This window comes from Onychostoma macrolepis, chromosome 21 (genome assembly GCF_012432095.1).
Source record: "Onychostoma macrolepis isolate SWU-2019 chromosome 21, ASM1243209v1, whole genome shotgun sequence".
NCBI classification, from domain to species: Eukaryota; Metazoa; Chordata; class Actinopteri; order Cypriniformes; family Cyprinidae; genus Onychostoma; species Onychostoma macrolepis.
Window position 1 is genome coordinate 8805718 of NC_081175.1, and position 8820 is coordinate 8814537.

Below are 8820 nucleotides of genomic sequence, written 5' to 3' on the forward strand. Positions count from 1 at the left end.
TAATGTATAATTAAGTATTACTTTTACATTTTACATAATTATGATTTTATTGTATTTTTAAATAAGAACAGTTATTTTGATATTATTATGTAGATGAAATATTTCCAAGGCACTCACGGAGTAAGATAAAAAGCCTTTAATGTGCTGGGCTTAAATCATTACAAATAGTTAAAAGAAGCGTTTCGGCACAAAGCCTTCTTCAGGACACACATCAATTGCTTAAACAGGTGTTCTTAAACTAGTGTTAATTACTGAATCATCCAAGACAGCTGGTTAATAAGTAGGTGTGGCTAATACTAGTATCTTAGTCCAAAAAAACAAAAAAACAAAAGAAAACAACCTTTTATACATATAACAATGCAAATATCAAACCACACATCATCAATAGTACAAATTACAAAAATGATAAAAAATCAATTTCTTCATTAACTCCTGGGGACTTAGTCGCCCGGAGCATATGGATCCAAAAAGTCTCTCTTTGTAGAAGCTGTTTCTGTCTATTTCCACCTCTTATTGAACAAAGGATAGATTAAATTCCAATAACTTTAAGAGAACTCTCAGTGACACGGCCCACCTCATTATAATGCCTCGCCATGGGATATGCCATATTTTTCACACGAATAGCATATTTGTGTTCAGCCACTCTTAAACGCAATTTTCTCTTGGTTTGACCTATATAGAAGTATCCACACTCACACTCTAGCCTATAGACTACATACAAGGAATTACAATTAATAAAAGACTTAATTGGATATATTTTCCCAGAGGACACATCAGTAAAACTATTAGTTTTCACCATATTATCACAATGTTTACACCATCCTCATCTAAAATTTCCTGCTAAAGAACCAAGCCACGTTATCTTTTCAGGGGCAGGAAGATAGCTGCCTTATTTCATATAGTTGGTGAATGTCTATCACTGACCATTGGTTTTTCTCGAAAAATTTCCTTAAGGGTGCTATCACTTTCAATAATGTTCCAATTGGAATTTATTATACGCTTAATTTGTGTTGCTTCACGGCTATAAGTTGTAGAAAAAAACACCCAATTATAATCATTGGAACATTGTTGCACTTTGCACATCTTACCCCGTGAGTGCCTTGGAAGAATTTTGTCTACATAATTTGATCTTTACCTCTACCATACCCAATGAGCACCAGGGGCTTTATAAAGACACCCGTGTAGCACTCTCTGCTTCTGTTTCCTGAGCTGTTTAGGGCATAGAGAGGTTGTCCTGCTGAGAGTTGCTCCGCTCCTGAGAGTGTTTGGAATTTTAGCACAATGACGACTACATCCTTTTCCTATACAAATAAGGAGGGTAAGAACATCATCGTACAAGACACGCTGTTAAACTATGAAGGTACAAGAGGAATGAATTCAGACATCAAGAAATTGTTTTTTGAATTCAAGAAGTTATCAGAGAAAGATTTAAAACTGCAACTCCACATCATCATTCTATCTGATTATTGGAGACAAGAAATGATTCCGCAAGGTTTGAGAATTTTGAGAATTAAGAAGTTTCCATCTTTTGGAGCTGATAATTTGGACTTTAAAAACAAGTGGGAAGCAATTTTACTTTTATAAAACAAACTTCCTTTTGAAACTAAATTGAAAGATGATTTGAACAGGTCATCTGATTTCATAAAAGAAGAAAAGCTGTCCAAGTTTAAACGAGCTCAGAGATTATCAAGAAGCTAAAGTTTACAATTGGAATGAGAGACGAACTCCATTGTACCAGACCCAAACAGTGAGGTCAGTTTCGGTCAATTTACCCAGCAGTGATGATGAACGTTCACTTTCTACATTGACACCCTCTGATACACAAGATTTTTTAGATTCCGCATACAAGGTGGATACTCAAGTAAACAGAAGTAGCCGCAGAGGACAAGGCGGGGACGTACGCAAAGATCATCGAATAGCCCAGGAAGGCGTCCAAACCAGGAATCAAGGGAGACTGAGACCATGATTAACATATCTAATATTGACCTTCCACTTGATTGTACTTCTGTCCTTTCGAAGGGCCTTACGTTTGCCCCAACCTACTCTGCTAATGAAATCCAAACTAAATTGTGTCACGGCCCTGCTGGTGTGCCCCGGTTGGCCACCAGATGTCACTGTGTGTGTCAGCACATGGCTTATTGTTTGTTGTTTGTGCCATGTGCTCTCCTGTCTATTGTCTGACCCCGCCCTCCTTGTTATCTCATTATTGTTTCAGTTCCTTCACCTGTGTCCTCCTCGTTTGGCTCCCCATATAGTCTCCTGGTGTCTGCAGTCCTGTGCTGTGTCGTTGTTTAATGTTGGATGTGTCATGTCGTGTGTGGGTTTGTTTTTCATGTGCTGTGGTCTCTGCCTGCCTGCCTGTTTTTCCCCTTCGGGGTGGTTTTTGTTCTTTTTTTATTATTAAAAGACCCACTTTCTCCTGCACTTGAGTCCTCGCCTCATCCCTCAACCGACCCGTGACAGAACGACACAGCCAAAATGAGGACTCACACCATCCACCAGCCTCTAACGTCAGCAGCCCCCTCTACCAACGCATCCTCCAGTTCCAGGCCCTGAGCTCCCTCCGTCAGCAGGACACTGACGTGAGGAATTTTGCCCTGAGGTTCTGTGGTGCAGCAGAGGGTTTGGGGTACAATGATGCGGCCCTCAAGGACCTTTTCAATAGTGCCCTTGAGGAGCCCCTCAAATGGTGGAGGATGAGGGGGCTGGACCACCTGACGTTTGGGGAATTTGTGGAGTTCCTGGCACGTTCCCCAGCTAGGGTGGCTGTAGGGCCTCAGGCAGTGCTCACCGAAGCTGCAGCGCCTCCAGTGGTGGCTGACAAAGCTGCAGAAGCCGCAGCGCCCCCAGTGGCGGCCGACGAAGCTGCAGCGCCCCCAGCGGCAATCAAAGGGGCGTCAGAGGCCTCGTCTGCCGCACCCAGTACCTCCAGCCCGCTCCCAGAGCGTCCCGGGCTGATACGAAGCGTGCAGGAACCCCCACTGATGTCAATGCGAGCAGCGTGGTCGGCTCGCGCTCCCGAGGCTGCGGTACCCGCTCACAAGGCTCTCGAGGCGGCGGCACCCACACACGTTCCTCCCGAGGCGGCGGTGTCCGCACACGTTCCTCCCGAGGCGGCGGTGTCCGCACACGTTCCTCCCGAGGCGGCGGTGTCCGCTCACAAGGCTCTCAAGGCGGCGGCACCCGCTCACGTTCCTCCCGAGGCGGCGGTGTCCGCTCACAATCCTCTTGAGGCGGCGGTGCCCACTCACAAAGCTCCTGAAGCGGCGGTGCCCGCTCACGATCGCCCCGAAGCGGCGGTGGCCGCACACGATCCTCACAGGATCCCCGAAGCGGCGGTGCCCGCTCACGATCGTCCCGAAGCGGCGGTGTCCGCTCACGATCCTCACAGGATCCCCGAAGCGGCGGTGTCCGCACACGATCGTCCCGAAGCGGCGGTGTCCGCACACGATCGTCCCGAAGCGGCGGTGTCCGCACACGATCGTCCCGAAGCGGCGGTGTCCGCTCACGATCCTCACAGGATCCCCGAAGCGGCGGTGTCCGCTCACGATCGTCCCGAAGCGGCGGTGTCCGCACACGATCGTCCCGAAGCGGCGGTGTCCGCACACAAGGTTCCCGAAGCGGCGGTGTCCGCACACAAGGTTCAGGCGGCGGTGGCTGCTCACGATCCTCACAGGATCCCAGCGGCGGTGGCTGCTCACGATCCTCACAGGATCCCGGCGGCGGTGTCCGCACACAAGGTTCAGGCGGCGGTGTCCGCACACAAGGTTCGAGGCGGTGGCTGCTCACGATCCTCACAGGATCCCAGCGGCGGTGGCTGCTCACGATCCTCACAGGATCCCAGGCGGCGGTGTCCGCACAGGGTTCCCGAGGCGGCGGTGTCCGCACACAGGGTTCCAGGCGGTGTCCGCACACAAGGTTCGAGGCAGCGGTGTCCGCACACAGGGTTCCCGAGGCAGCGGTGTCCGCACACAGGGTTCCAGGCGGCGGTGTCCGCACACAGGGTTCCCGAGGCGGCGGTGTCCGCACACAAGGTTCCAGGCGGCGGTGTCCGCACACAGGGTTCCCGAGGCGGCGGTGTCCGCACAGGGTTCCCGAGGCGGCGGTGTCCGCACACAAGGTTCCAGGCGGCGGTGGCTGCTCACGATCCTCACAGGATCCCGGCGGCGGTGTCCGCACACAGGTTCCCGAGGCGGCGGTAGCCGTTCACGATCGTCCCGAAGCGGCGGTGTCCGCACACAAGGTTCCCGAGGCGGCTTTGTCCGCTCACGATCGCCCTGAAGCGGCGGTGCCCGCTCACGAGGTTCAGGCGGTGGTTCCCGCTCACAGAGCTCCCGGCGGTGGTGTCCGCTGAGCTTTTCTCCGAGGGGCGGGCTCATCTCAGGCCTTTCCGAGGCGGCGGTGCCCGCTCACGAGGTTCCCGAAGCGGCGGTGGCTTCTCACGTTCCTCTCGAGGCGGCGGTGCCCGCTCACAGAGCTCCCGCCGGCGCTGCCTCAGCGCCCAGGTCCCCCTCTGCCGCTACATGGGCCTGGCCCACCATCTCTCCCCCTGATCCGCCTCCGGCCCTCCTCCCTCCCCTCCCAGACATTTTTGGTTTCTGTTTTAGTGTGTGGGCGTCTGGAATCCGCTCCTTAAAGGGGTTGTGTCACGGCCCTGCTGGTGTGCCCGGTTGGCCACCAGATGTCACTGTGTGTGTCAGCACATGGCTTATTGTTTGTTGTTTGTGCCATGTGCTCTCCTGTCTATTGTCTGACCCCGCCCTCCTTGTTATCTCATTATTGTTTCAGTTCCTTCACCTGTGTCCTCCTCGTTTGGCTCCCCATATAGTCTCCTGGTGTCTGCAGTCCTGTGCTGTGTCGTTGTTTAATGTTGGATGTGTCATGTCGTGTGTGGGTTTGTTTTTCATGTGCTGTGGTCTCTGCCTGCCTGCCTGTTTTTCCCCTTCGGGGTGGTTTTTGTTCTTTTTTTATTATTAAAAGACCCACTTTCTCCTGCACTTGAGTCCTCGCCTCATCCCTCAACCGACCCGTGACAAATTGGATTTGTTTAGTTTTTACAGGAACTTGCACCTCAAAACATGGTATTATAATAACCAACGTGTTATGGACAACACTGTAAAGAGTAATCCTACAGCTCCGACGGGAGTTACTCCTTTTAAAACCAAGTCCACTTTTTTCCTAGGAGTTCTAATTCGACTCTCAACACGTATATCAACAAAGTTACATATGATTTTGACTGTCTATTTGTGAATCAGAGTAAACCGAAATATCATAACCTTACAAAGAATGAATCTACAGCATTGAAGTGGTTATCTGACAATAAGGAAATCAATGTGAAACCGGCGGATAAAGGAGGCGCTGTTGTGGTTTGGGGGAGAGAGCAATATATTCAGGAAGGACTTCGACAACTTTCCAATCCTGAGTATTATCTACCTTTAACTGTGAATCCTCTGGAGTCTATGACGAATCAACTGACAGATCTTCTTTCTACAGCGAAGGACAATATTTGGATATTCAAAAAGGAATATGTCGAGTTAGACATGTCATTTCATGAGAAAGAAACATCATTCTTGTACCTGAGTTTTACTCTTAAAACTGCATTGAGCAACTTTCTCTCACTGAGAAAGAAGCTTTTCAGCATCTGTGGCCTTGGATTCTCTTCATTTACTTAGTTGCACTAACACAGCTTTTAGTGCTCTCAGAAGCTCCAAAACAGTGATTCTGAGCATTGAAGCTCTAACATGACTTTCTCTGCAAAAAAGCTCTAACTCATGAAAATCTGTCTCCTGCATTGCAAATTACATGTCATTTCATGAGAAAGAAACATCTTTCTTGTACTTGAGTTTTACTCTTAAAATTGCTTTGAGCAACGTTTTCTCACTGAGAAAGAAGCTTTTCAGCATCTGTGGCCTTGGATTCTCTTCATTTGCTTTGTTGCACTAACACAGCTTTTAGTGCTCTCAGAAGCTCCAAAACAGTGATTCTGAGCATTGAAGCTCTAACATGACTTTCTCTGCAAAACAGCTCTAACTCATGAAAATCTGTCTCCTGCATTGCAAATTACATGCCATTTCATGAGAAAGAAACATCTTTCTTGTACTTGAGTTTTACTCTTAAAATTGCATTGAGAAACGTTTTCTCACTGAGAAAGAAGCTTTTCAGCATCTGTGGCCATGGATTCTCTTCATTTGCTTACTTGCACTAACACAGCTTTTAGTGCTCTGTTTTGGAGCTTCTGAGAGCACTAAAAGCTGTGTTAGTGCAACTAAGCAAATGAAGAGAATCCAAGGCCACAGATGCTGAAAAGCTTCTTTCTCAGTGAGAAAACGTTGCTCAATGCAATTTTAAGAGTAAAACTCAAGTACAAGAAAGATGTTTCTTTCTCATGAAATGACATGTAATTTGCAATGCAGGAGACAGATTTTCATGAGTTAGAGCTTTTTTGCAGAGAAAGTCATGTTAGAGCTTCAATGCTCAGAATCACTGTTTTGGAGCTTCTGAGAGCACTAAAAGCTGTTTTAGTGCAATTAAGCAAATGAAGAGAATCCAAGGCCACAGATGCTGAAAAGCTTCTTTCTCAGTGAGAGAAAGTTGCTCAATGCAATTTTAAGAGTAAAACTCAATCTACAAGAAAGATGTTTCTTTCTCATGAAATGACATGTAATTTGCAATGCAGGAGATAGATTTTCATGAGTTAGAGCTTTTTTGCAGAGAAAGTCATGTTAGAGCTACAATGCCTAGAATCACTGTTTTGGAGCTTCTGAGAGCACTAAAAGCTGTGTTAGTGCAACTAAGCAAGTGAAGAGAATCCAAGGCCACGGATGCTGAAAAGCTTCTTTCTCAGTGAGAGAAAGATGCTCAATGCAGTTTTAAGAGTAAAACTCAAGTACAAGAAAGATGTTTCTTTCTCATGAAATGACATGTAATTTGCAATGCAGGAGGCAGATTTTCATGAGTTAGAGCTTTTTTGCAGAGAAAGTCATGTTAGAGCTTCAATGCTCAGAATCACTGTTTTGGAGCTTCTGAGAGCACTAAAAGCTGTGTTAGTGCAACTAAGCAAATGAAGAGAATCCAAGGCCACAGATGCTGAAAAGCTTCTTTCTCAGTGAGAGAACGTTGCTCAATGCAATTTTAAGAGTAAAACTCAAGTACAAGAAAGATGTTTCTTCTCATGAAATGACATGTAATTTGCAATGCAGGAGGCAGATTTTCATGAGTTAGAGCTTTTTGCAGAGAAAGTCATGTTAGAGCTTCAATGCTCAGAATCACTGTTTTGAGCTTCTGAGAGCACTAAAAGCTGTGTTAGTGCAACTAAGCAAATGAAGAGAATCCAAGGCCACAGATGCTGAAAAGCTTCTTTCTCAGTGAGAGAACGTTGCTCAATGCAATTTTAAGAGTAAAACTCAAGTACAAGAAAGATGTTTCTTTCTCATGAAATGACATGTAATTTGCAATGCAGGAGACATATTTTCATGAGTTAGAGCTTTTTTGCAGAGAAAGTCATGTTAGAGCTTCAATGCTCAGAATCACTGTTTTGGAGCTTCTGAGAGCACTAAAAGCTGTGTTAGTGCAACTAAGCAAATGAAGAGAATCCAAGGCCACAGATGCTGAAAAGCTTCTTTCTCAGTGAGAGAACGTTGCTCAATGCAATTTTAAGAGTAAAACTCAAGTACAAGAAAGATGTTTCTTTCTCATGAAATGACATGTAATTTGCAATGCAGGAGACAGATTTTCATGAGTTAGATTTGTTTTGCAGAGAAAGTCATGTTAGAGCTTCAATGCTCAGAATCACTGTTTTGGAGCTTCTGAGAGCACTAAAAGCTGTGTTAGTGCAACTAAGCAAATGAAGAGAATCCAAGGCCACAGATGCTGAAAAGCTTCTTTCTCAGTGAGAAAACATTGCTCAATGCAATTTTAAGAGTAAAACTCAAGTACAAGAAAGATGTTTCTTTCTCATGAAATGACATGTAATTTGCAATGCAGAAGGTAGATTTTCATGAGTTAGAGCTTTTTTGCAGAGAAAGTCATGTTAGAGCTTCAATGCTCAGAATCACTGTTTTGGAGCTTCTGAGAGCACTAAAAGCTGTGTTAGTGCAACTAAGCAAATGAAGAGAATCCAAGGCCACAGATGTTGAAAAGCTTCTTTCTCAGTGAGAAAGTTGCTCAATGCAATTATAATAGTTAAGCTCAAGTACATGAAAGATGTTTCTTCTCATGAAATGACATGTAATTTGCAATGCAGAAGACAGATTTTCATGAGTTAGAGCTTTTTTGCAGAGAAAGTTATGTTAGAGCTTCAATGCTCAGAATCACTGTTTTGGAGCTTCTGAGAACACTAAAAGCTATGTTAGTGCAACTAAGCAAATGAAGAGAATCCAAGGCCACAGATGCTGAAAAGCTTCTTTCTCAGTGAGAGAAAGTTGCTCAATGCAATTATAATAGTTAAGCTCAAGTACATGAAAGATGTTTTTTCTAATGAAATGACATGTAATTTGCAATGCAGTAGACAGATTTTCATGAGTTAGAGCTTTTTGCAGAGAAAGTCATGTTAGAGCTTCAATGCTCAGAATCACTGTTTTGGAGCTTCTGAGAACACTAAAAGCTGTCTTAGTGCAACTAAGCAAATGAAGAGAATCCAAGGCCACAGATGTTGAAAAGCTTCTTTCTCAGTGAGAAAACATTGCTCAATGCAATTTTAAGAGTAAAACTCAAGTACATGAAAGATGTTTTTTCTAATGAAATGACATGTAATTTGCAATGCAGGAGACAAATTTTCATGAGTTAGAGCTTTTTGCAGAGAAAGTCATGTTAGAGCTTCAA